This window comes from Panthera pardus, unplaced genomic scaffold (assembly GCF_024362965.1).
Source record: "Panthera pardus isolate Hobbes unplaced genomic scaffold, ASM2436296v1 HiC_scaffold_8, whole genome shotgun sequence".
Taxonomy (NCBI): domain Eukaryota; kingdom Metazoa; phylum Chordata; class Mammalia; order Carnivora; family Felidae; genus Panthera; species Panthera pardus.
Genome location: NW_026527013.1, coordinates 110938031 through 110965961, shown reverse-complemented (window position 1 = coordinate 110965961; position 27931 = coordinate 110938031). Strand labels below are relative to the sequence as shown.

The window sequence follows — 27931 nt, the reverse complement described above, 5'->3', positions numbered from 1 at the left end:
AGAAAGATTAGTCCTTCAACAAATGGAGCTAATTCATCTGCATATCCACATGCAGAAGAATGAAACTGACCTTTTCTCACACCACACAAAAATGAACTCCAAGTGGATCACAGAACTAAATATGAGAGCTAAATTTATAAAATTCTTTTAAGAAATATAAGAGTAAATCTTAGATGTAAGACCAAAAGAAAAAAATATCCTGAAAATACATAAATTAGATATAATCAGAGCTAAAAACTTTGTTTCAAAAGGACACCATCAAGTAAACAGATAATCCATGAATCAGAGAAAATATTCACAAAACATGTATCTGATAAGAGATTTGTACCCAAACTATATAAAGAATTCTTACGCCTCCATAACAAAAAACCAACCCAATTCAAAAATTAAGTCAATTTTCTGAATACACATTTCTCTAAAACAGATACACAAATGACCAATAAGCACATGAAAAGAAGCTCAACCTCATAAGCTGTAAGGGATTTGTAAATCAAAACAACAATGAGAAATAACTTCACACCAACCACATTGGTTTATAATAAAAAAGACAGATAATAGCAACTGTTGGTGGCAATGTGGAGAAATTGGAACTTTCATACACTTAGTAAAAAGGAAATATGATGGAGCCACTTTGGAAAACAGTCTGGCAGTTCCTTAAAAAGTTAAACAAAGAACTACCACATGACCTAGAAATTTCCATAATATGTATATACTTAACAGAAATGAAAATATAGGCCTTACAAAAATTTAAACACGAATGTTCACAACAGTACTATTCATAATAACCCAAAGTAGAAACAACCTATATGTCCATCAACTGATGAATAAATTATGGCATATCTATGCAATGGAATATTATCTAGCCATACAAAAGTAATTTTTTTGTTCATTCATAAATAATGCACAAACATTTGCTATTTTCAGAAGACATTTAGTCATTAAACTGCAAGTTGAAAAACTATGAATACCTAAAAATGTAGAAATATCCACTCAAAATAAATTTTAGTGAATTAAGTCTTAATATGTTTACATTTAAAAATCACAAGCCTATTAAGTCAAGGTCATAAGTCAAATGACACAAAGTGACCAGAAACACCACATAGGGCACACTTGAAGGCCACCAATAGGCCTCCCTCCTCCGGGAGCTCTGCTGGGGAGATGGGTAATCTGGTAGCTAAAGAAGGCTGTGATAAACTGTTGAAGTCAAACACTGAACAATATATGAGACCTAAAATAAAAGAGGTAAATTCTAGGTTCTGGAGAGCTTAATCAGATTATTGGAGAAGGAAAAGAAAAGAGCACAGGCAGAAGTCTCAGAAGCATTTGAAACCAGAGGTGTCACAGCCTCTGACCTACCTGTTAGCAGCTCTCCTGGTCAAACGTGCCCAACTACCCTGGGAAGCTGCAGGTCAATAAGAGCGGTTCCTGCTGAGCCAGGTCCCCCTGACACTGAGAGTCCTTACCATCAGCTGAGAAAGTCCGTTCTCAAAGCATGCGCACAAAAGTTTCTAAAGGAATCCTAGTAGCTCCAAAGCCATGTCAGATGGGCAGAGCCCATGGAGGTTGGGTGTGAAGTCTCAAACATCCCAGGAATATTAGGGACAAGTGCACAGTTACACAACGAAAACAGTAAAGAGCCAGAAAGAGACATTTGTGATGTGCTGTAAATATACACTTTCGTTGTGACCTGTCGTTCCAGCTCCAGGAGCCAAGAGGTCACGCCTCCTGCCCCGAGCTCCAGTCCAGACAAAGGCACCAGCTCCTCCACGAGGCTGGGGGATGGACAAGGCACAACTTCCACTTCCCTTTAAATGATTTAACAGCTCACTGCCAGATGTAGCAGCACTTTTAGGCATTTCTAAAAATTGAAAACACTAAGTAGGTTATCCACGCTAGGAAAGTACAGATACGAAGATCTCTGTCCTGGGAAATACAAATCACAAGCCTGACTGGCGTTCCAGGCCGAAGTCAGGCAGGAGAATCCTGGTTCAGAGGGCGGAGGCCCGGGAGGTACCGAAAAGGCGTGAGCCACTCCTGTCTTCAACCGCCCACAGAGGCTGAGTAATGGCCAACCCGTTACACCTGGCAGGAGGCGGACTGCTCCCCGCGAGAGAGCAGGTGACCAGCAGACACCTAGACCCTGGGGCCACGGTGCTGCGGCCACTTCCTAGAGGTGAGGCCCAGGCTTCGTCACACACTGTTTATGCAGCACCCAAAGCGCTGCCCTTTAATATCTTCCAGGTGGGTCCCGAGCGTCCCGCCTCGGGCCATGGCGGCACCTGGGAACCTGGAGCAGAGGCCCCCACGCGGCTGCCCACTAAGCCTGCAGGCCTCGTCCGCGTGGGGACGCCCGGCCTCACTCAGCTGGTCGCGTCTCTCACCACCCACCTCAGATGCAAAAACACTTCACAACCAGATTTCTAGAAAGAGTGTCAAGAACAGGCTTCTTTACACAGCCAGCCTTCTTCCACCTGACAGTTGCATCTTGGGAAAAGGTAAAATGCTCCTTTGGCCGTCAACACTGTGTTCCTCACATCCTCGAACCTGGTTCTTGTAAAATCCTGGCTTTCTCGCTGGGCTCACGGGTCACGCCGTATGCGGAGTTACACAGCTCCCTGGAATCCACAGTGAGGAATTCGACTCGGTCTTCACTCCCGGAACTGCAGGAAGGGCCGCAGCTGACCAGCAGCTCAAATTTCCGGCCCTCAATCACGTGGCTACAACTGCGCAAGCTCCTCTTCCTCACGCTGAAGCTCACGCTATGCGGCACCTTTGACGTTTTGCGGCCTCGTTCTCAAATTTTATCCTTCACAAGTTTCCTTACCGAGGAAATGTTATAAAATTCTGCTTCCTCCAACACCCCTTACTCTATCCAGTTCAGCACAGGAACCAAATAGGTAGAATCTCTGTCCCATCCTTGTCCAAGGCCTGGCCACGTGCTCCTGTGGCCTAAACGGTACACGAAAGATTTCCGGTCCGCACAGCGTCTGCTGGGTGGTGAGGAAGTAGGTTCCGCCTTCATCTTGCAGGATCCACTAGCACCTGCGGCCAGACCCGGAGTGCCGCTGTGCAGCAACAGCTCAGGCAGCCGCCCCCTGCCGCCCCGAATGCGGTTCCAAGGTGCCCTCTAGCTGTGCCTGCGGTACTAGCTCGCAGTCCTTCTCCACCAAGACCTCAGAAAGCCCCGTCACAGCGCCACAGAGAACACTTTCCGGTTGATGGGGTAAAATGCCTCCAGGTGGTCAGAAGGTACAAACTTCCAGTTATGTAATGTACAGCATGGTGAATATGGTTTAATAATACTGTATTATGTATTCAAAAAAATGTAATGAAGCTCTGATGCATGCTACAGCATGGATGAACCCTTGAAAACATACTAAGTGAAAGAGGACAGCCACACAAGACCATGTATTGTACAATTCCGTTTACATAAAATGTCCTGAATAGACACATTTTCTTTTATGGAGACAGTAGATTCATAGTTACCTGAGAGTAGAGGTGGGGTAGTGGGGAATTACTGTTGATGGGCACACAGTTTCTTTTGAGGGTGATTAAAATGTTCTAAAATTGACTGTGTTAATGGTGGTACAACTGCGTGAATATATTAAAAACGAATTGTACACTGAAGGGACTCAACCATATGATATGTGAATTGTATCTCAATAAAGTTGTTAAAAATAACACTTTTTTCATCATAGTGCCAAAAGCCCATTAACTCTCAAGGCAAAATTTATTTACAAATGATTTTTATTTCATTTTTATCTCACCTTTCTTAGTTTATCCTTTTGTGCATATTCTGTTATCATATAGAATACACTGATGTAATGGTACATTTATGTAATTTGGAAAGATATTCTTCTACGTCTTTTTATGTATCTATATAATGATTATATACATAAGTATCTGCTAAAATATGTGTATTACCTGTGATAAAAAAAATTGTACACCATAAGAGTTGAAGAGTAAAGTGTTCCTTCTTATTTTTATTTGTTTTAAATTTTTTAACTTTTATTTATTTTTGAAAGAGTGCACAAGGGGGAGAGGGACCAGAAAGAGGGAGACAGAGGATCAGATTTGAAGGCTCCCACAGGGAGCACAGAGCCCACGGTGGGGTGGGGCATCAAATTCAGGAACCATGAGATCATGGCCTGAGCCAAAAAGAAGAGTTGGTAGCTTAACCTGCTGAGCTGCCCAGCTCAGTAAAAATGCTCAATAAAGTGTTCCTTTTTAAAGTAAATTTTGATAAGGTAGAGGGTACCTTTCCACATCGGGCTCCATTCTGATATTGTGGTATCTACTTGGGATTCTCTCTCTCCCTGTCTCTCTGCCCCTACCCCCCCTCTCAAAATAAATACATAAACTTAACAACAACAACAACAAAAAGACAGGGTACCTTTAACAAATATGTAAGGCTGTTTATCATTCCCCATTTCCCATAGCAATGGGCAGTATTTCTGAATTCTAGTGTGCGAGAGTGGCAACTAAGTCCCGGAGAAGCTGGAATAACAAATTTGTTCTCAGCAGCAACAGAAAACACTCACTATTTCTATACTAACCTTCCAGTTCCTAGTGGTGGCCCCTTGTAGCAGAGGTCAGGATCCAGGTAGATAAATTACTGCTCTCATGTACTCACTGGTTTCTTCCAGTGAGGGCAGGTCAGTCTCACTCCCTTCTTCTCAGAATCTTCTCATTCCAAACAAGAGTCTTTGCTTAGCATATTATTCATACCATCAGACAATATTCAAAAAAGCACAAAGGAAAGGTAAAAATTTATATGTCAAATATTATCCTCATTTTCAAATCGTGAGGAATCTATAAACAATGTGACTCATGAGGCAGAGCTGTGGGTAGATGAACACTACACAGCTTTCAGGTAAAGCATCACTAGCAGAATCAGAGGGAATTGTTTTCAAATGTACCAGCATTTATATGTGTGTGCAGGGTGAGTGTATATGGTATGTGGTTATACCATAATTCTGGATTGAGGCTTAAAGGTTTATTTTAAACTCTAAAACTGAACCTATTTAACAACATTGTTCCTCAACTAAGTAGAATATTGGTAAAAGTTACTATGTATGTGAAGATTATGTAAATTGTTTCCAATGCATTCATAGATACCCTCAGATATAAGAGTTGTAAGGGGAAAATAATTACTAATGTGGTTACACTATGCCTTTACATCTGTGGTTGTTTTGGAAATGTTTAAGATCCAGCCACTTTGGAGTACTCTTGGAAAATGACCATTTTAAATCACTTGGGATTTTACTGACTACAGAATACAAAAGAAACCACATTTGAATTTTGAAATTAAGTAAGTGGCTAGTCCATAATGAGTAATTTCTTTCACAATAAAAAAGTAAAGAAAACAAGTTATATTTTTGTTCCTTTATTTGCTTTTTAGCTTCTACATTTTACAATTGCCTGTGGAAAAAATTTCAAGAGAATAGATTGAAATCATTTTAATTGCATAACAGCCCAGAGGAAGATAGAATTGTGCAATAGTCTTCACTAGCACCCTCTGTTTGGTTGATAGCCAGTGCACAGTGCAGCATGAACAATGGAGCGCTGGTCTAGAAATAATAGCCTGAAGATAAAGGGAGAAAAATAGAGGTTTCGTTTGACTATGATGAATCTCTTGAGCATTTCCTTTATTCCTCCCCTTTGATAATTAGAGTCCAGATATAAAACAAATCATAATGAGAGGAATGACAAGCAATATAAATCATTGCTATTTAAGACACAAGAATTAGATGGATTTATCCTGAATAAGTGTTCTTAGCCTAGGTTCTCTGAAGAATTCTAGTGGGTACAAAATCCCTGAAATTGTGTCCAAAGTTGCTTGAGTATGTGCATCTGTGAATTTTCTGGACCTGTAATCTGTAGCTTTCATCGGAGGTCCTTAAAAAAATGTTACAAGTCACGGCTGCAAGAAAAAAATGCAGTAGTGGCTTTAATAATATCCCAATAATTACAACTTTTAGGTTTCTCTATTGATAAACCAGGTTTTCTTTATAAATTTTATTTATTTGGGGAAAGAGCATAAAGAGAGAGGGAGAGAGAGAATGCCAAGCAGACTCTGCACTGTCAGTGTGTAGCCCAACATGGGGCTCAAACCCACGGATTGTGAGATGATGACCTGAGCCAAAATCAAGAGTTGGGTGCTTAACTAATTGAGCCACCCAGGCACCCAATAAACCAGTTTTGATGACAGTATGTCCTGAGTGGATTTTTATTTTAAAAACCATGGATTTAAACATATAGCAAGGTGGTCAAGTACGTAGGTTGAGAAATCTTGCAGAATCAGGCATTTAAGTTTTATACCTTCACCTTTCCTCCCAAGAAAACATCTTACTAAACTCAACATTAGGAGAATGCCCATATTTCACTACTAGTCTCCAGATCCAATTGCTTGTGTGCAAATTACCAAACATGTCAAGTTCTAGAAAATGTGTGATTTTATGTCGATTTCACCATCTCCCAAAACATATACGCGTCAAAGGCAAGATATTCCAATTTTGTCACTGAACTAGAAGTCAATTACTGGTAGCTCCCTGCTAAAATGTTGTGCTAACAAAAAAAGAAAGAGAAAGAATATTGTTTCACCTGTATTCCTTCTGGCATTTAACCACAAGCATCCTCTTAAAACAGAAAACTTTCCTCTAAAAATAGAAAAGTGTTTGAGGAAACACACGGCTCAACCTGTAGCCTGTAAGAAAACACCTTAAATAAACACCTGTCTCTATAAGTTGGAATGAAATATTGCTGTTTAATCCACAACAAGACCTTTATAATCATAGGACACATTTACTAAGACAAATATAATATAATTTATATTATATTTACTACTTATATTTACTACTTATATTTACTACTTACATTATATTTACTAATAATCATAGGACACATTTACTAAGACAAATAAAATACACCTCAAAATACTTTAATTTTTGAAAGGAATGACTTTGTAAGTATTTCCTCAAACCTAAAAATAAATATCACAAAACAGGCATTGCAATTTAAACAATTCTGTGATGATTTCTTGACTTTGGTGGAATTTAACGAATTGATTAATCTATACACTCATTCACTATATTAAGAGTCTATTAAATGTTAGGCATCATAGTAGCAACCAGAAGATACAATGATGAATAAAACAGATATAGTCACTGCCCTGTGGAGTTTATAGTCTAGTGAGGGGGACAAATATTCATCAGGTATACACAAAAAAATATAAAGAAGCAACTGAGGTAAGGGCTATAAGAGAGTCAAGATAAGCTTCTCCAAGGAAGGGATATTTGGGCCAAAAGATGAAGAATAAGAAGTATTTAAGTTGACATAAAGGAAGAAGAATGTTCCATGTGGAGGGAACAGCATGTTGAGAGTGGGTCTGGTGGTAGGGCATCTGGTAGTTACCCTGAAACAGGTGCAGGTCAGCATGGATATTTATAATGAGAGGAGGCTGCAGGAGCATATAGAGTGAGATTGTACAGAATTGACATCCTGTCTAAAGAGGCTGAATCTTAATCCTAAAAGCAATGGCAAATGAGTGAGTAGTTTTAACTTCCCAAGAGTTTGGCCTGGGATTGGACATTTAGTGGGGTTGATGAAAACAAATTCATATTTGGAAATGATCGTTCCAGCAGAGTAACTCCTATTTTATGTAAGGTGGATAACTTAATATTGATGCACCTTCCTAAACAAACTAAATAAAGTTATTAAAAAGAATATTGGACTCAGAGTAAAAACATCTAGGTTTGTACTCTAACCCTATCATTTTATCATGTGAAAGTTTAGGGGAAATTTACTTAACCTCTCAGAGCATTTTTATAAAATGAAATAATGTGTATCTGATGGGTATTTTTTTCATTAAGAGTAAATGGTATATCTGCAAAATGACTAATTAGGATTGCTATTTTAAACCTAAATGTTATATATTTTTCTGTATAGGATAAGGCAATTAATCATTAATAAGATGTCATTATTACCAGTGATTTATTTTTTATTAAAAACATTTTTAATGTTTATTTACTTTTGAGAGAGAAAGAGAGACAGAGGCATGAGCAGGGGAGGGGCAGAGAGAGAGGGAGACACAGAATCTGAAGCAGGCTCCAGCTCTGAGCTGTCAGCACAGAGCCTGACGCGGGGCTTGGACTAACAGACTGCCCAGCCAAAGTTGGATGCTTAACCAACTGAGCCACCCTGGCACCCCACCAGTGATTTGTTGTAAAACTAAAATTGAGTCTCTGTTAGCAACAGAGTATTGTTGGGTCAATTTTCTACCTTATCACTGGTCTCATGATTGATGTCATGGTCTAAAGATTGTTCAACAGTGTTTCACCATTCTGCAACCACCAAATATGGTGCTTCTCAGACTCCATGCTTGTTTAACTCCTTTGCCAGAATTATACACGTTTATTTTTCTTACATAATTTTTATTCTGTTTTACTGAGATTTTATATTGATAATGCTTCTTGTGTTAAAGCCCTGCATAGTTATCAGAAAAACAAGACAAAGCTTTCTAAGTCTATTGTCATGTCTCTTATATCTTTTAACAACTGGTTCCTAAAATATTCCTGGTCTTTACCATTATGGCTCAGTACCTGTTATCAGCTCACATATAATACTAATCAGAAAACTATTAACCTTACAGCACTGTTTTAATTAGTAACTTGGCCCACAGTAACTAAAGGGGTACAGATTCTGCTGAGTGATCTCACTAGTTGCCACAAATTGTTGACATCTACCAATAGCCAAATTTGCCTTTATTACACTCACTTCACACAATTATTTCTAAAAGCCATTGCCCACTGAATAGGCATATAAAACTCTTCAGTCCTGCTCTACAACTTTTATTGTTTTAGCCTCAGCATAGATTAACTTCAGCTTATTACACTTTAACTTACTAACTTTAACTAAGTATAATGGGATATCCTATTATTATTATCCTTTTAGGTCTTTGATTTTTTTCACCAAAATATTTTATAGTTTCTGAAAGAGCATAATGGTTAAGGAGTATGGAATCTCAAACCAGATTGCTTGGATTTGAATTCTACCTCTGTCACCTGTTAGCTTTGTGATTTTGGAGAAATTAATTAAATTCTCTAAAATGAAGATAATAGTATCACCTATGTTTTAAAATGTTCATGAGTGTTGAATTAGTTTATAAATGTACAAATTTTATAACAGTGCCTGCCAAATATCGAGCATTATGTAATGTTAGTTGTAGTTATAATGGTTGTCATAAATTACACCAGAGCTTGTCAGTAATAATAGACATTGTTTGGAATTAATTCTTTAAAGTTATAATGTGAAATTAATAATAGGGTGATGTTAATTGCACTTTCATTGAAATTCTTAAAAACATTTAATCAGTTACAGCATTCGTTTTTTTTTTTTAATTTTTATTTATTTTTGAGAGATGGAGATACAGCACAAGTTGGGGAGGGGTAGAGAAAGAGGGAGACACAGAATCCAAAGCAGGTTCCAGGCTCTGAGCTCTCAGCACAGAGCCCGACATGGGGCTCGAACTCATGAACTGTGAGATCATGACCTGAGCCGAAGTCCAGCACTTAACTGACTGAGGCACCAGGCACCCACATTTGTTAATATTCTGATGGTATATAAGAAGGCCTTTCTATTTTTAGCTTGAAATAACAAACTTAAACTAGTTAGTACTTAAATTGGTACAATGATCATATTGCCTGTGGTAAGAATTTTTTCAGTGTTTGCATCAGAAATGACTATTTTCAAAAATTTTAAAAGCTAATGATTCTCAATTTCAAAAAGTTTTCTCAGTTTTCTTCTTACAACCGATCTTCAATAATTCTATCTTCCCTGAGATTGTCCTATTTGTTACACTGAACTGCGTTTTAAATGTTTATTGATCTGCATTGATCCATTCCTACGTCCATGAGCATAGACCAATAGATTTATTTTTAAAATCCAAAAGGGGAGATGCCTGGGTGGCTCAGTTGGTTAAGTGTCCAACTCTTGATTTTGGCTCATGAAATCAGTTTGTGGATTTGAGCCCCATGGCGGGCTTTGTGCTGGCAGTGCAGAGCCTGCTTGGGATTCTCTCTCTGCTCCTGCTCACAGACTCTGCCTTTCTGTCTCTCTCTCAAAAAATAAATAAATAAGGTTTAAAAAGAATCCAAAAGGGGATATAACTATAACCTAGTATTAGCAAAAGAAACTTGTAATATCTAAAAAGAACAAACACATAATATAATACTAATATATAATGCTTAGTTATAAGCATTTTAGTTTAGGATCCTATCTGGTATTATTTGGTTTCAGTATAACAGATTTAATTCTGAATAGAATGACACAGACAATGTAAATTTCACTAAAATAAATTCCTGGCTTACATGAATGAACATCAGTTTAAAAGTTATTTTAGTGGCACCTGGGTGTCTCAGTCCGTTAAGTATCCGACTTTGGCTCAGGACATGATCTCACAGTTGATGAGTTCGAGTCCCACGTTGGGATCTGTGCTGACCGCTCAGAGCCTGGAGCCTGTTTCGGATTCTGTGTCTCCTTCTCTCTCTGCCCCTCCCCTGCTCATGCTCTTTCTGTCTCTCTCAAAAATAAATAAACATTAAAAATTTTAAAGTTGTTTTATCTCTCTGAGAAATATTTAAAATATTATCATGCATATTTATGCACATATTATTTATTAATAATATACCAAAATTCCTATTAAGAATGATATTGATAAAGTAAATCTGAAAATGTACAATAAATATAAAGAAGATATTTAAAGTGGTTATATTCAATTGCTGCCGAACTTATTATATTTGATTTACTACATGTCAATAAACACAATATCTAGTGTTAATGGTGTGATTTTTCATCTGCTTAGTTCTTTAGCAAAAAAATAAATAATAATTATCTTTTCACAACTTGCTCATAATTTGTTCACAACTTAGTAAAAGCTAAAATAGCTCTCATTATTAGATGGTGAGTCTATTATTAATTATACCTGGAGATTTTACACCATGCTTCTTAAATATGGGGTTTGAAACAAGGTCAGTGGAGGAGGTCACAATACATGAGGGAGAAGAAGAAAACTGAAAGTCTATTGTTAACCATCTTTAGGAGTTTGAACTTCATTTTGAACGCAGCAAGTACTCATTGACATGTTATAGAAGGTGAAAGAAAATGATTATATTTGCATTTATGGATAGCTTAACATTTCATTTTAGTTGAGTGGGAATTGAAAGACTGGTTGTTGGCAGAGCTGATGAGTCATGACCAGTGGGCCTCTGGCTGAGCTACCAATCCGTCCTTCTGCCTGCTCAATTGTCCCTGAATCTGTTGAACATTTGCTTGGGTTGGTATGAGTTTGCTTTGTGTTTGGTGAAGATAAAAGGAATTCTGGGGGGATATGAAAGAAAATATGGGACAAGATGAGGAATGCAGAGGAGAGAACAAGTCTGCCCTCTGGCCCCACTGAATGGTTATTTAAGCTTTAGGAGGTCAAGCCTTCCAGTAAAAGGTGAAAGACCTGTTTTTGTATGAGATTTAAAGCCCAAGCACTGTTCTTCTGGGCCTCCTGTGGTAAATGGGTCATAAAGTGTGAAAGAGGGCATTTTCTTATTTCTGGCAGAAGAAATCATTGACAAAATGATTGAAATTATTGAAGACTAAAGGGAATGGAGGGCCACTTAGCACTCTGATTATTGTAAAGCTTTGAAAACTTTGGAGGCAGCAACCAAAACGTGGGCAGTGGTGGTGGGCATCACAGATCATGGCAGGAGCTGGTGGTTCTCAAGTAAACATGGATTCATTCCTGAACATATTAGTACTGCAGGGGCATGGAATCAGGCTCTTGGTCCAGAGTTACGGAGTTAAGGATTACCACGGCAGCAGAAGGTGGGTAATTGATGTAAATGTGATCTATTTTTAATCACTGGCCAGATACATGTATTACAAATGAATCCAATGAATCAGACAATTAGAGACAAGCAGGAGACTCTATAGTAATCCGGTTGACACAGCTGGGTGGTCAGACTCAGAACTGCAGTTACGGGTTAAACAGAAGAAGGACCTATGAGATATTTAGAAGACAGAAACAACATAATGTGATGAATTGGGAATCTCTACTTGAGGGAATTGGGGAGCAATGATGAAAAAGCATGGCCTCTGAAATCAGACTGTTTTGTATTTATCACTTAACAGCTGCACGATAGGCAAATTACTTAACTTCTTAAAATCTCAGTTGTCCCATATTTTGAATTTGTAAGTTTCGAATAACAGTAGTATCTACTGCTAGTATCTAATAGAGATGCCTCTCAAAGTTAAATGAGATGACTCACTTAAATTACCTAGCACAATGCTAGGCACATTCTAGGCATTTAGAACATATGAAAAATCATTAGCAAACCTGCAGAAAGTATTCAAATTATGAGGAAATCAAATTGTCCATTTTAGGAAGTCCTATTTATATGCAAATAAAACATTCTGTTAGATGAACAGATTTATCATCGACACCGTCACCAATACGCTGATTGTTAATGGGTTAATATTCTGAATATTTAGTCACCTTTAGGCTTTGCTTATGCATGAATTTTTCCTACCAGAATATGTTTATATGTGTGTATCTACATGTGTGTATGCATATACCTGTATGTATGTGTGTGTGTATTTATTACATCTGTGTGTGTGTATATATATAAGTATATGAAAATAATACCTTGCAAGATCATAAAATTGCATTCAAATAATTAAATAGATACAAAAGTAACATGAGATGAAAAATTGACAAATTGTGATCACAAATAATAAAAATCCTTCTTCCCTGATATTTCTCAGGAGACAGCTCTGTATCCAGCAGGGTTCTGGCAGAACCATGAGTTAAGTCTTGGGATAGAGTAAGGAATAGAATCACAGAGCAAGGAAGGTGCCCTATTACTTGCATTATGATCCCTGAAATTCCCCTATTTGCTTCTAAATCTGTGAGAGACAAGAATGAGTCTCTTTTGTTCACCATTAGATGCCCCAGTCACAGGGAACAATAAATATTTGTTAAATTAAACTATAGTATTTGGGGTTCCCAAAATTCTGACTATATTTTAAAATTGTAATCTAGCTCTTAAAAAACATGTAATTTGGGGCGCCTGGGTGGCTCAGTCGGTTGAGTGTCTGACTTCAGCTAGGTCATGATCTCGCAGTTCGTGGGTTCGAGCCCCACGTTGGGCTCTGTGCTGACAGCTCAGAGACTGAAGCCGGCTTCAGATTCTGTGTCTCCCCCTCTCTCTCTGCCCCTCCCCCGCTCGTGCTCTGTCTCTCTCTCTGTCAAAAATAAATAAACATTAAAAAAAATTAAAAAAACAGATGTGACTTAACCCATTTGTTTTACCAATGAAAAAATTGTTCTGTAATATGAAAGTGACTAGATCATGATATATAGCAATTAAATATCTGGAATTGAAAAAAAAGGTCCACCATTCTTTGTTGGGAGTCTGTTTTTAACAACTACATTATTTTCTTAATTATATTTCAAATTATACACATGTACCTGTGTGTGTGTGTGTGTGTGTGTGTGTGTGTATGTGTGTGCGTGCACACATGTGTGTAGAGACAGAGCCAGGGGAAGAGAGAGGAGACAGAGTACTTTAATCTACATTGATTTTTTTATTGATTTTATGGGAGTTTCTGTGTTCTGGGAGTTTTCATTGTGCAGTGACCGACCATACTAGCTGGGATTGTCCATGGAGACAGCAGCTGACCTACACCTCTGACCTCCATCTGCACTCTCATGCCTAGAATCTTACCTCCCAGTACCCCACTCTTAGCTGAAAGCTCTCCTTATTCTAGTTTTGTCACTCCCTGTCTCCCATTACTGCAGCTTGAGGACCTCATTGTGACTTCTCTTCCCTTCATCCCTCTTCTGGCTTTATTTCTGTCCGTTTCTAGCATAAACTCCATGATCAGTTCCAGGACTCAAAATACCATTTTTTCAGGGTCTTTCCCCAGATTTGCAACCTTCTCATCAGTCTCACTATTTGTTTTATTTTTAATGTTACAGACCACTACTAGAGAAAGCCATAGAGAAACAGCAGTGGGTGCCCTTCATTAAAAATTCAGTCTCAAGCCTCAGCTGGCCTCTCAAGTCAGCCGGACAATCTGTCTATATGTCCCAAGTCCCCTTCCTCCCTCTTTCCCCTTAGCAGCCCTTCCAAATCCCCATCATTCTCTATAAACCCTTGACCCCACTCAGCAAATGACCTCACCTTTTACTTTACAAAGGAAATAGAGGCCAACAGACAGCAACTCCCTCCACTTCCTGCCCCCTCCTCTACATTCTTATCAGCACCCACATCCATCCTTACCTCTTTTCCTCATTTTTCAGTTGAAGCAATGTCTCTCCTCTTAGCCAAGGCTAATCCCACCACCTGTGATCTGGATTCCATCCCTTCCCGCTCCCTCAGGGACATGCTCTATCAATCATCCATGCTCCTGTATCTTCAGCCTCTCTTGGTGTACTGGCTCTCTCCCTTCTACATACAAAATGCTCTCTTTGCTTCCAACTCAAACACACACACACACACACACACGCACACACACACTCCTTTCTACACTCCCATCCTCTTCAGCTTACTGCCAGAACTTTCTCTTTTCTTTCTCAGCCAAGCTTCTTAAAAAAGAAAATCTCCTCTGATTTTAAAAGGAGTACATGCTCATTTTAGAATGTTTGGAGAATAAAGATATTCAAAGAAGAAAATAATAATTGCCCATAATATACACCACCCAAGGATGACAACTGCTAATATTTTGGTTTTGGGGTTTTTTGTAGTTTTGTTTTTCACTCCTTATTAAAAAAAATGGGTATCATACTGCATAAAGTTTTGCATCTTTTTTTTTTTCATTTACTGTGACCATGTTTCCTGTCTCAAATACCCTTCACAAACAATCTGTTAGTGGTTGTTTATTATTGCATTATAAGTGTAACAATTTAAACACTTCTTTTATTAGACTGTTAGACTGTTCAATTTTTTCCTTCTATAAATAATCATAAACATGCTTCCTGAAGACAAACCCATACTTTTTCTCCTCCTACTCATTAGTCTGCCTAAGACAATCTGTCTTGTACCTCCTTCAGTTGAGATTTCACTCATTAAAGTTACCAGTGACTCTTTACCAATGTTGAAGAGACTTTTCTGGTTTATCTCACTGAGCTTCTTTGAGGTGCTTGACAGTGTAAGCAATTATTTCCTTGAAATAATCTTCAGCTCCGGCTTCCAAGAAACAACATCCCTACTTTCCATCTTTCTAGGTGTTCCCTATCATCCCCTTTGCACGTTCTTCTTCCTGGTCTTGCCTTTGAAAATTGGCTTCACTGGAGCTCCATCCACAGCCCTGGACTCTATTTCTACACTTTGTTCCTGGGGGTAACCAGTGACTCATCCTTCATTCAAAATGCTGGTGGTTTCCAACCTGTGCGCCCAGCCTGGCTTATCTCCTCTGGGGGGAGGCTTTTCTACCTCTTAGTCAAGCTCTCTGAATTCTTTTTCCTTTTCTAAGCTCTTGTGAACCCTATACCTAACTCTATCATGGCATGCATTGCTTTTATTTTAAACTGTTGGTGACTTGCCCTTCTCTTTCCAGGGACTCTAAAGCTCAGTACTATTGACATTTGTGTCAAATAATTCTTTGCTGTGGGGCTCTGTCCTATGTTGGCAGGGCGTTTAACATCTTTCATTTCTATCAACAAGATGTTATTAGCAATCCTCCAAAAATGTTATCATCATAAGTTTCTGAAGATTTTGTCAAATTCCCCTAAATACAAAATCCCCCAAGTGGCAAACCACTGTGCTAACCTGGGAGTTTTGTGAGGGTAGGACCTGTGTATTCGTTTGTCCATTCCAGTGTCCAGCACGTAAATGATGTCAAAGAAAAATAAAAATTAATAGGAACAGGTTGTTGTTTTTACAAAAATATTCCATTTTTATTGTCAACCATCAAGCAAATATTATATTACTAACAAGTTTCCTTGACCCATGGTAGGTATTAAAAATCAACAAAGTCCTTAAACTCAAGGAGCTTACAATTTTGGAGGAAATAAGTGAGTCAGACACGCAATCAGCATGCATATGGGAACTTAATTATACAAACGAAATGGTTCAGTTTTGCTGTGGCAGTTTGGAAATTTTGTTACTGCTCCGGGACAAGAAAGCAAAAAAGGAAAATGTTCAGAGGAGCCAGACCTTTTACCACATGTGAACAAAAGACCTGATTGGCACAAAAGCAAGAGAGATGGGGCATTTGCCACTCATATGGGAAAGACTGGGGACAGGTTTCAAACAGATGGGTCAGAATCTAGGTCGTTAAGGACACAAGTCTGCTCACACATAAAGTAGATTATTTCTTTCAATGATAGGTTTAATTTAGCTACTGACTATAGGTTCATGTTTTGTTCCAGTAAAATATGTTATATTGTCTACAATGTTTTCAATTAATTTAATTTTTATATAATCGTGGATATATGTGTTCAGTTAACCATTGGAATACAAGACGCAGACCTATTTAGATAAGTAGATGTGAGCAAATGGTTGTTCTCAATGGTAGCAACATGCTTTCCCAGTTGTTCTCAATGGTAGCAAATTTTGCTCCTCAAAGGATATTTGACACTGTTGAGACACTTTTGGTCGCCCAACTGGTGAGGAGGTAGGGAAGTGTGCCATTGGCATGTAATAGGTAGAGGTGAGAGATGCTGCTAAAATACTGAAATGCACAGGAGAGCCCCACACAACAAAGAATTCTTGGGCTGACATTTTGGAATGTCAGTAGTGCTGAGATTGGAAAATCTTCATTCTTATGGATCCACAACACCAATTAACACATTAAAGGATCTAGACTCCTGCAGATAGGTAGATAGATAGATAGATAGATAGATAATAGATAGATGATAGATTTAAATTTAAAAATTTATTCATTTATTTATTTAATACCTTTAAAAACAAGATCTCACTAGATTATTTTACTATGAACCCTGACTATATATTAGGTATATTGGGTGAAACATATTGATTAAAATTAAAATATATATTAAAATTAATTTTACCTATTTCTTTTTATTTTTTTAATGTGACTACCACAAAATATAAAATCACGTATGTGGCTTGCATTATATTTCTGCTGGATGACACTTATCTATCCATTTCCTCATACCAATAAAAAAAAAGTATTCCACTTCCTGTAAAATATTGAAAATCTTTGTTAACCAGTGCTAATTGATATTTTACTCCTTTCCTCCCCAATCTTAATTTATTGTAATGTAGATTAGTAATTAGTTGTTGGTCATAGGTAAGCTCTATGGGCTTTTAGAAAAATTATTATCCAATCTGTGTATATGCAAGAGAATAGTTCTCCTGATGTTCATATGTTTAAAGTCAGATTTAGCATTTCAGCAGCTACTGAAATCACTAATATGTTTAGACTTTGAGAAAATTCTTGACTCTATCATTGCTCCAAATCCTCTTTTTCCCTCTTTTTGAAATAACTAAAATGACTAGAATATCAAGTTCAAAGCAGATGAGAAAGTCATTTGAGAATATCCATTTGTCACCCACAGATGTGGCTGTGGGTATCAATGAGAATGTGTCATTCACATACATTCAAATACATTCACATACATTCAAATACGGTTAGCTAGTTGGAATCACAATATTGGAGGGAAAATGGATGGCAATAGAGTTTTATATTGTATGGAGAATGCTGGGAGAATGCTGAATCCTAAAGTCACAAAAGGTAAGGAAGGGTCCACAATACTTCTAGTATTCCTAACCAAGGGAAGTCCAAAATCTTCCCAAATCAAAAGTATGGAGGAAGAAAAATGTGAACAAAAGTTAAAACAGCACAGGAGCTGCAACTTTGTGAACCAAAGACTCCTTTTCTGTGTGTGGCCAGTTAAACCTTGCTAAGGCTGTGCTTGCAGGCAGGCCAGGCAGAGCACACAGGTGTCACTGGGTCTTAATTCCAGCAAGGACACTTCTGTGCGCTCAAGAGGATTTAACGGATGACACTTGCATGGTAGCAGGGAATGCTTCTAGTTTGGAAGGGCTGTTTTTGATATTGTTTCTCTCTCAGCCACCCTCTTCCCCAGCCCAGGAGTGGCAGGGATGCCACATTAGTCAAGGCAGGACAAGGTCAGGGCTTGGCCTAAGATCTGGTTGTGGGAATATGCAAAAGGAAGTGGCTAAAATTAGTAATGGACTGAATGTGTGCCAGTGTTGTGGAGAAAGGGGAGAGAGTGGAGGAGCAACTCCAGATGATATTTGTATTGTCCTGTCTGGAGGAAAAAATAGGAATATAACACTCCCCAGGTAGGGGGAGGAGGGGTTGGGGGAGTGGATATTACGGTTTTCTTCACCCCCCTTTTTTCAGACCTGTCGGCTAATTTCATTGCGTTGCTTTCTCCCCAGCTTTTCCAATTTGGAATCCTTTGTAAACATGTTATATTTCATGTGTTTGCTCACTATGTCTTAAAAAACTGAATAACATTGAAAAGATGGAATTGGGAACATACCAGTTTGTGCCTCAATGTAGAAAAGTGGGCAAGATATTCAGGACAGAGAAAAACTAGAGAAATTCAACATAGATTTGCTCTAACATATCTTTGTCTTCTTACAGATCAGTTATTAATTTGCACAATTGGACATCTGAAAATGGACTTTTCCCCTTATCATGACTTTTGATGTATTTTATTTAATTTCAAAAATTAATTCTTTGGGAGAACTGTGCATCCTGACACATGAATATGCATGATGGAAATAGGAAGTCAGGGACATAATCACATTATACCTTACAAAATACCATAACACCTTTAAGTTTTTGGTTTCCTCTGAGCTTCTGTTCAGAAATAAAATATTTTAAGTATTATTTTATATTGGATGAATTAGAAAATCAGAATTGTGTTCCTTTCGTTATAGAAAAAATATGATATACTCTGGTATATCTGGTTTTCTTTGATTCAATTTAGAGAGTTTTTGGAAAGAATAAAATGAAACAGGTTTTGAAGAAGAGGTCACTGAAACAGATGCTATCTACCATAAAATATTTAATATTTTCTTGAATTCTTAAAGCATTTGTCATTCAAATGGAATAAGTGTAGGATTCATATAGTATGTGTGGATTTCAAAATATGTAATTGTCATTCAAATGGAATAAGTTTGGGATTCATATAGGATGTAAGGATTTCAAAAGATGTAACTTTTCTTTACTCTCGTAGCAGGAAGTGCATACCTTATAAACGGATGTTTAAAGTTAGGCAATCGCTTACTAAATGTTAGGACAAAACCATAGTTTTGGTTGCAAAGGGCAAAATGTGGACAGAGATTTTTGATAAATGTCAGAGTGAAATGTTAATTCTAATTGTTCTGTCGAGTTGTCCTTGATTTGTGACAAGTCTGTTACTATGCAGATTTCCGAGCTGCCATGGCCCATGCAAGGATTTTACCCTGTGAAGTTACCCAGATACACCGTCTTCTCCATCTCACCTCTTTATTCCTAATTAGCGTGTCCCTGGGTTCTCTCAGAGTAGCATTATGGTTGTCCTGAAGTGTTTTTGATTTGGACTCTGACAAATTAAGCCATCCAATGTTTAGCAAAAGCACAAATTTAAGTCACAGAATTGGTAAACCCTTACAGGTGGCATCCCAGACAGTCGCCGACTTTCATCCTGCCCACCCTGTCCACTTCCCAGAGGTGCTGCAAGCACCAGTATAACTGTAAACTCACTTAAGGTTTTGGCTTTTGTGTCTTAAGTTCTCATTATGGTCCCATACTGCCTTTTCCCTGAAGTAATAATGGCACTAAGGTCAGGCAGCGCAATCCAGTCTACCAGTGTGCACTGAAATTTAGCAGGGTCTCTGAAAAAGTAGACACTGGAAAATTGGAGAGGAGGAAAGAACCACGGAAAGATAGGTCTGATGCTGGTGCCAACAGCCTGTCCCTTTTCTTGGGCCAGCGACATTCAGACTAACCGAGAATCACATCTCCGTCCTCGCTCCCAAATTGTCTAACGCGCAACTTCTCAGGAAGGTTTCAATTGCTTTCAGTAGTTGAAGTAATAGTAAGAGAAAGAGGAAAAGGGGAGAAGGGAAGGCAACCAACACTGAGACTTTCTATGTGCCCTTTGAGTTGCTGCCTTTTTTATTCCACATTATCCCTATCGAAGCACAGAAAATGAGAGGATTTTGTTCACGGTGACACAGTAATTAACAGAGTCAGAATTTTAATTCAAGTCTGTCTCCAAAACACATGCTCATTTTTTTACATACTCTCAGATAGATTTATGGGAAATCATATTTACACAAAATCACAAATATGTGGGAATCTACAATATCTTTGGATATCTTATGGATATTCCCTATCTATTTCATATATGAACTAGGCATGTTACTGGGGGATGCCTTTACCTACAAATTACCCAGGATTCTGCCTTCCCAAGATGAGATGACTGTAATTGATTCTGATTTTTAAAAATTACAATTTTGAGGGGCAGCTGGGTGGCTCAGTTGGTTAAATACCTGACTCTTGTTTTTGGTTCAGGTCATGATCTCCGGTTCATGGGTTTGAACCCTGTGTCTCGCACAGCCTTTTTGTGATCCTCTCTCTCCCTCTCTCTTTGCCCCTACCCTGCTTGTGCTTGCTCTCTCTCTTTCTCTCTCTCAAATTAAATAAATAAACTTAAAAATTTTTTGAAAAAGCATTGCATTTTCTGTTGGGCAAAACATACAATATTTTTATGCCTATTATATATCTAAGAGCTGCTAATAAAATCATTTACCGTTTAGAACCTGCCTTCATCTAAAACAATGTGAAAATGCTAATCAGTTGAGTTTCATAGTACTAATGTATAGTAAATTGTTGTTCTTTTAAACAGATGGCATAACAGGATAAATTTCTGTGATAAATAAGAGAACTTAAAAAATGTCTTTTTGGCATGCCGGATCACAGTTGTGTTAAAACACATGTATTAATTATTCTCATACATATCTCAAGTACCTAGAATGATAGGCCAAAACTAGGAGACAGTCTTGTTCTCTCACAAGGTTGGGTTTTTTGTTTTTCTTGGCTTTGTTTTTGGTTAAAAAAACCCAAACAAACAAACAAACAAACAAAAAACACACTTGTTTTGTTTCTTTTCAAACACACTATGCCTTGTTTCTTTTCAAAAACAAGTTTCTATATATTTAAGTTTATTGATCTCAACATAAGTTTTGCAGAAACATAAATATAAAAATTATTAAAAATTTAAAATTAGGTGCTGTATTTATCTAATTGAAATGTGTTTCAGAAATTAGGGAGATGATGGTGTTATAAATGTAGCAGTAAGGGCCACAGTGAATCATTCCTTCCTCTGTACATGCCCTCCCATGTGCAGTAGTCTGCTCCCACAAAGTAGTCTCCTCCCATGGTGACTCTGACCTTGGACCTTTGATGTGCTTTGACCAATGAGATAATTAATAGCAAGTGAGAAGCAGACACTTGAAAAGTACTTGCCCACTGGGGCGTGCCCCTCCTGGTTCCTAAGAACCTGTTGTGCCTCACAGTACGAACAAACCAGGGCTAGTCCCCTGGAAGATGAGACCGTGTACAGAGAGGCCCCAGGCTTCTCACCCATGCCAGCTTTCCCAGAGGAAAGGTGAAGGAGACCATCCTAGACCATTCAGCCCTAGCTGAACTGGATTAGAACAGAGGAACCACTAGATGATCAGCAGATTCATGAGAAATCATTCATGTTTATGGTTTTAAGCCACTGTGTTTTAAGATGGTTTGTTACAGAGCAAAATGTAACCAACTCAATACTGTTCCTCCAAAAATGTAAATATAAATCCAACTAAGTCTGAAAGTGATTGAAAACTATTGCTGACTCACAGAGCTAAGTGTTAGCTTCACTCCTAATCTCATCTTAATAAACAAATCAGCTATCTCCGTTAATTTCAGGAAACTAAATTCCAACAAGGCAATCCCACCATCACTAATCTTCCTGCAAAAGGCTGCAAGGGACAATAATGGTTTCAAGTAATGTCAAATTAAGACAGTAAAAACAAGGCAACTCATTCATAGGACTACTTGTGTCTCACAGAAATGCAAAGGCTTCAAAAATACTCTCTGCATCTCTCTTTCTCTTACATACACACACACACATACAGCTGTGCAAGTAGAGGAAACATTCGCATTCCCTAGTTGCTCTAAGACTTCAGAAGTTTCAGAACTGTATGTTTCCAAAAAGGAGACTTTTTTTTCTTACAGGATCCAGTGTAAGGACAAGCTTGCTTGTTACACTGTCACCATCATCTGTGAGACTATTTTCTTAAGTAGGTTCCTTTTAAGGTATTCTGCCTATTCCAGAAAAACATAGTTTTGAAGAATTTTTAGTAACCTGAAACAAGGCTAATGTGTAGAAACATGTATAGAAAAAAAAAAAAAAACTACAGGATTTTACATTTAGTATGAATTCAATTTTGTAAAAACCCTGTATGTTTTATATATAAAATAAGCAAAAATAAAAACTTTTGAAACATGTTTACCCATTATAGTAAAGGACTTTATAGGTATATGATATTTTTATTTTCTGGTTTTAATCCTCAGTAGTATTAAAATGTATATAAATATATAAAACATAAAATAAATTAACATAATCTTGAAATCAATGGAGGAATATCTTAACATGTAAAATAATATTCTACGAATCATTTAGAAAAAAGTAATCAAGAAATTTAGATCAAATTATAGGTGATGGACATTCCCAGGAGTGAGTGGGTGTTCATTACAATAGTAAAAGCATGTACAGATTTTGTGTAAATAAATTGATTGATAAATGAAATTGCACACCATATAAATACTTGTAAATTTTCTAATCATGATCTTCTATACTGATGTTTTTTAATATACACTTCTTACTTGCATTAAGAATCCCTCATTAAAAACATATCAAATTGCTTCACAATTTTCCTTAGTATTTTACATTATTTTTGTCCCCATCCCACTGCATCTTTCTCTCTTTGCAGATTCTAATGCATAGATAAGGTAAAAAAATATTACTTAAAAGCAACACATTCAATCATTGCAATGTTTGTAAATTTTAACCGTTACCCAGACTTTCAGTCCAAGCCAGTACCCTAGGAATCCATCCACGCAGTCCCTCACCCCACTATTGACTATCCAGAACATTTAAAACGTAATGGTGCTGAGAAATGCAATTTTTGAAATAAGGCATGGATCAGAAGTCTGGGGCCTCAGTGGCTGCCCCTGTTGACCCAGTTACAGGACAGAATCTGCATATTTAAGATTCCTGGATCACTACAGTGCTGTTCATTTCTGTGTGCTTTTCAGGTCTTGTGGAGTAACAGATCCTGAAGATGAATTCTTGTGCACTGTTCAAAAGTAATATTCCCCAAAGGTAAAAATGGGAAGTTTACTTTTTCCTGCACACAGGATGACTTAATGAAAGTTGTTGCTAACATTTTTGGCCTTACTACATATCAGAGAGTACCCTTTCTTACTGGAATATTTTGCAAACAAAACATGACTTGGATGTAAGAATAATGAATATTATAACAGAAAAAAAAAACGAAATTGGAGTCGCCTCCTCCCTGAATGCAATATCCACCTATTACTGACCACTGTGACCTTTCTGGGAAAAGGCACTTCCATTGGACAGGGCAGTGGCCGCAAGGCAGCAAAACACCACTCAGAGTAATTCTTTACAGATGCCAGGAACCGGAAGTTTCAAGGGGAAAAATGAAAGCCATTCACTCTTCCAATGACATAGGCCTTTGATACCACAAAGCCATTTGGGCTCAGAGCTCCAAGGTCAGGAAGGCACGTAAAGATTGGTGATTAGAGAAATACTATATCAGCAAAGTGTGGCAAGCTATTAAAAGAAACTATAGCTTTTATGATTGTGTCGCTGAAGCTCCCCAGGGCTATTTGTATTAGATATTGAGTTAAGCATAACTTATTTAGTCCCAGCATTCCAGAAAACATTTTGATGTCAGCTACTGCAGGAAAGTAAACACAAAGCAAAGGAGGAAACAGAGCTGATCTCAAACAGATAAAAATGGCGTAATTTAATTTTCTGAACCCGGGCGTTTTAGAGCATTAAGAATGAGGAATTTTAGAAGGTCCTTTCAACTTGAAAAATAAAGTTTACTTAGGCATTTGGTGGAGGGGGAGAGAAGGAGCACAGAGCTTACACTATCAACTTGTTGAGCATGTATTAATTTCCAATCAAAAATATTTTTGATATACTTAGTGAACTGCTGCTCCCAGGGTTATAATCTGTGAGTAGGATAATGGATAAGTTTCCCCCTGCTCCCATGACTTAATAATCACACAATTTTTGTTTACACATCATCTCCCAGCAGGTCTAATTGTAGCATTATTCACGATATTGGTTCATAAGGTGTTTAGCATTCACCATACACTTTTACGACTGCCTTCAAAATTATTTTTTTCTAACACGAGGCTTTAACACTGACCACACTCACCATGTGATATCCAACCCTAAAATGAAAATTCTGGCAATGATAAGCATACCAAAAAGTCTGTTTAATTCCATGTGAACCAGAGAAAGGAATGCTTGAGTGCTGACTCCTAGCTCATGCCAAGATCCCTGAGAGGAATTTCCTTACAGGCCCTATGAAGACTGAGCAAAACTTGGTGACTCAGGGGACAGATTAATAGGTATCTGAAAACATTAGGCTATCAGTGTCTGAAGGACTGACCACTTTAAACAGTCTTAATATAGATGGCACTGCAGAAAGGAGTTGGAGGGGGACATTTATACCTAAAACTTTACATGTTATCCGAAAGAAGAAACATTTGCCATCTTTTCAAAACATCAAGGTAATTAGAGAAAGAGAGACAGAGAAGGAGGGAGGGAGAGAGAAAGAATTAGAGAGAGGGAGGGAGGATAGAGAGGGAGGAGAGAGAAGTGGGGAGGGGGAAGGAGAGAGATACAAAGAAAGAGAGAAAAGAAGGAAACTTGGAAAAATGTTAACAGTCCTTGCTTCTGGGTAGTGGGCTTATGGGTGATTTTTATACTTCTCTGTTTTTGCCAAATCTTCTGCAAATACTATGGCACCCTTCTGATTGAAAAAATGAAAGAGGAAGAAAATACACGAATGAGTAGGACAGCACATAGGTCTCTTATGTAAAAGGCATGCCAACGATTCCTTCTCTCATGGGCTAGGCCTTGCCATGATGAACATCTGCTTTGACATAATCTCAGAGAAGCTGCTCTAGGATTTACAGTCTGCTGAAGGGAAGCTGCTAGACCATTTTCAGAAGGATAGTCTTCCATGTTCAGTTTTTGGGACTTTGCATTCCTCTGGCAATCTTGTACTCTTCGCCTACCTCTAAGAACTTGCATTTGTGTCTTCCCTAGCAAAGGAACTCTCCTGGTTTGTTTTATTCGTTTCTCCCCCAGAGTTGTTTTCATTTGTTTTGTAGGAAGAATGATAACTCCAGCAAATATTTTGTAATCATATCTCTTGCCCAAAGCTGATAACGTTCCATGAACATGTGACTATCACCATTGCCACTGTCTGTTTGACTTAATCATTGCCTGTGCCAAATGGTTGTTAAATGTTGTGAATGCCATCTGTAATTGTGCAGCCATACAATTCCTTATTCAGGTAATCATAAGAATGACCTCAGGTGTATCATTATAGTGGTTATAGAACCATTATATAGCCACACAATATATAACATGCTCTATTATACTATGCAAGAATCAGCATAGAATTACAGTTATGGAAATATGCAACTATAACATAGTTTTATAATTTGTGGTGAAGTTTAAGATAATCTCATTACAATTTTGCAGACAATCTATTTCAGTGATTAGTCTGAAATAAATGGTTTAAAGAAATTATCATTTTGGAATACCATGTAAACATAGCCAGTGAATGGTCACCACCTGACTGAAAAATAGTAAGGAAAATCTAAAAAAATGATGTTAAAGGTAAATGCAACCTATCACATTTAACTGTATGTTTCATTAGGCAGTATATGTTAGGAGAAAAGATGTTATAGATCCTAACTTTCAAAAATAAAATTACAGTTTGAGTGCACTCAGCAAAATAGTCACATGTGAAATACAGAAACATTTTACTATCTAGGTACAATATATGCCAAATACTAACCAGAAAATAAATAAAAATGTGAGAGGCGACTGATTTTTCTTAAAAAAAAAAAAGAAAGAAAGAAAAAGAATAAGGAACAATTCTTAAGGTTGTGCTTCTCTGATTTTTATTTTTTTTGGTTGCTGTTAAGGAAAGTTCAGGTGAGGATAAGCTCCTGTTGGATAGTCATAAACCAACCATTCATTCTAAATTCAGAATGCTAAGGAACACAAACCTGACATCAAGGTAAAAATAAATCCTGTATCTTTAACATTGGCAACATTTTGAAAACACCAGAGAAATTATCAAGCAAACTGTTCATTCTTTTACCATTGCTCTCCAAGTCCCATTCTGGCCACTGAAAGTGTCAGTAGTCTAGGGGCACCTGGGTGACTCAGTGGGTTAGCCCTCTGACCTCAGCTCAGGTCATGATCTTATGGTTCGTGGGTTCTAGCCCCGCATAGGGCTCTGTGCTGACAGCTCAGATCCTGGAGCCTGTTTTGGATTCTGTGTCTCCTTCTCTCTCTACGCCTCCCCTGCTCAAGCTCTTTCTCTGTCTCTCAAAAATAAATAAATGTTTAAAATTTTTTTTTTAAAAAGGAAGTGTCATTAGGCTGTATAACAGGCTCCTTCTGTGTATCTCAGGGGAAGCATACACTTTTAAAATCAATCTACTAAAATGTTAAGTAAACGTGGACTGTATCATGTAAACATAATCCTCATCTATTGTTGAAAATTTTATGTTGATATTGTTAAATATCATGGCAGAAAAGATAGGGAAACACAAAGCTTCCCCGTAATTTCAATATTTTCTCATGTTCCCTCCACAAAGAGTCCATGTACAGACATAAAAAGATTTTTTTCTAACTTGACCGGTAGCCCAAGGTACATCTGCAGATGTAACTGCTAATGATGCTATCACTTTTGCTCTTTCACCCTATGGGACACCTGTTGACTTGCCAGACTGAGTTTCCTCCATTCATCTTGATTCAAGAGATCCATTCCCAAGAAGTACTAAAATGTGTGACTTTGTTTAGAATTATACTTATGCCTCACTTATGTCCTTGGTAATCCCATACAGCAACCTTCAAACTAAATACTACTTAGCTTCTTTAGATAAAGCATCAAGAAAGTTCAGGGCTTTAATAACAATAGAAACAAAATGTCACCCCCATGCCTACGTAAATTAGGGAAAACAAGGAGTAGAAGGAAGGATATATTGAACATATTTTCTTTTATTAATACTTTTAAGTTGCAAAGAAACCTTCCCAAGGGTAAGGCCTCTTTGAAGATAAAAGCCCATTTGCATAAACTGAAGGGGCCTCTTTAATGCAGTTTTCATTATCTTGACTCCAAAGTGACTGATGTCAAGATCAAGGGAGTCAATCAGGGCAGATACACTCCAGGACACCATAGAGAAATAAATCAACCCATCCTCTCCACTCAGGAGAGTGCCGCTCCACGAAGGGGATTTGTGAATCTCCTTTCTGAAGCAGGAGGCCAAGTTCCATCATTGTGAGGACTGACTCTCATCCCTCAGAAGTCCCTCATTCTTTACGTTAATTGGGGTCCCCTGCGTCAGTTATCTAATAGTCTAATGAAGTTTGGAGATAAACCAGTTCTTGACCATTTCTTGCCCTCTGAACACTCCCAGGAAACTAACCCCATCCAGCCTTTTATCTCCTCATGTTAAAGAGAGAAAATTAACTCTGAAGAAAGTGACACTGCAGCCCCTTGGGTGGTGAATATGGTATGGGTCTTCTTGTGAGCAGAGAGAGGCAAAGAAAGGAGAA

The 27931-nt window shown here is 37.9% G+C and overlaps 1 protein-coding gene and 1 pseudogene across 3 annotated transcripts in view; both read right to left on the bottom strand.

Annotated features, from left to right (window-relative positions):
- Nucleotides 1–27931, bottom strand: part of HDAC9 (histone deacetylase 9) — a 929650-nt gene that overhangs the window by 308285 nt on the left and 593434 nt on the right. The gene's annotated exons all lie outside the window — the stretch shown is intronic.
- Nucleotides 1476–27652, bottom strand: LOC128775625 (BTB/POZ domain-containing protein KCTD5-like; annotated as a pseudogene).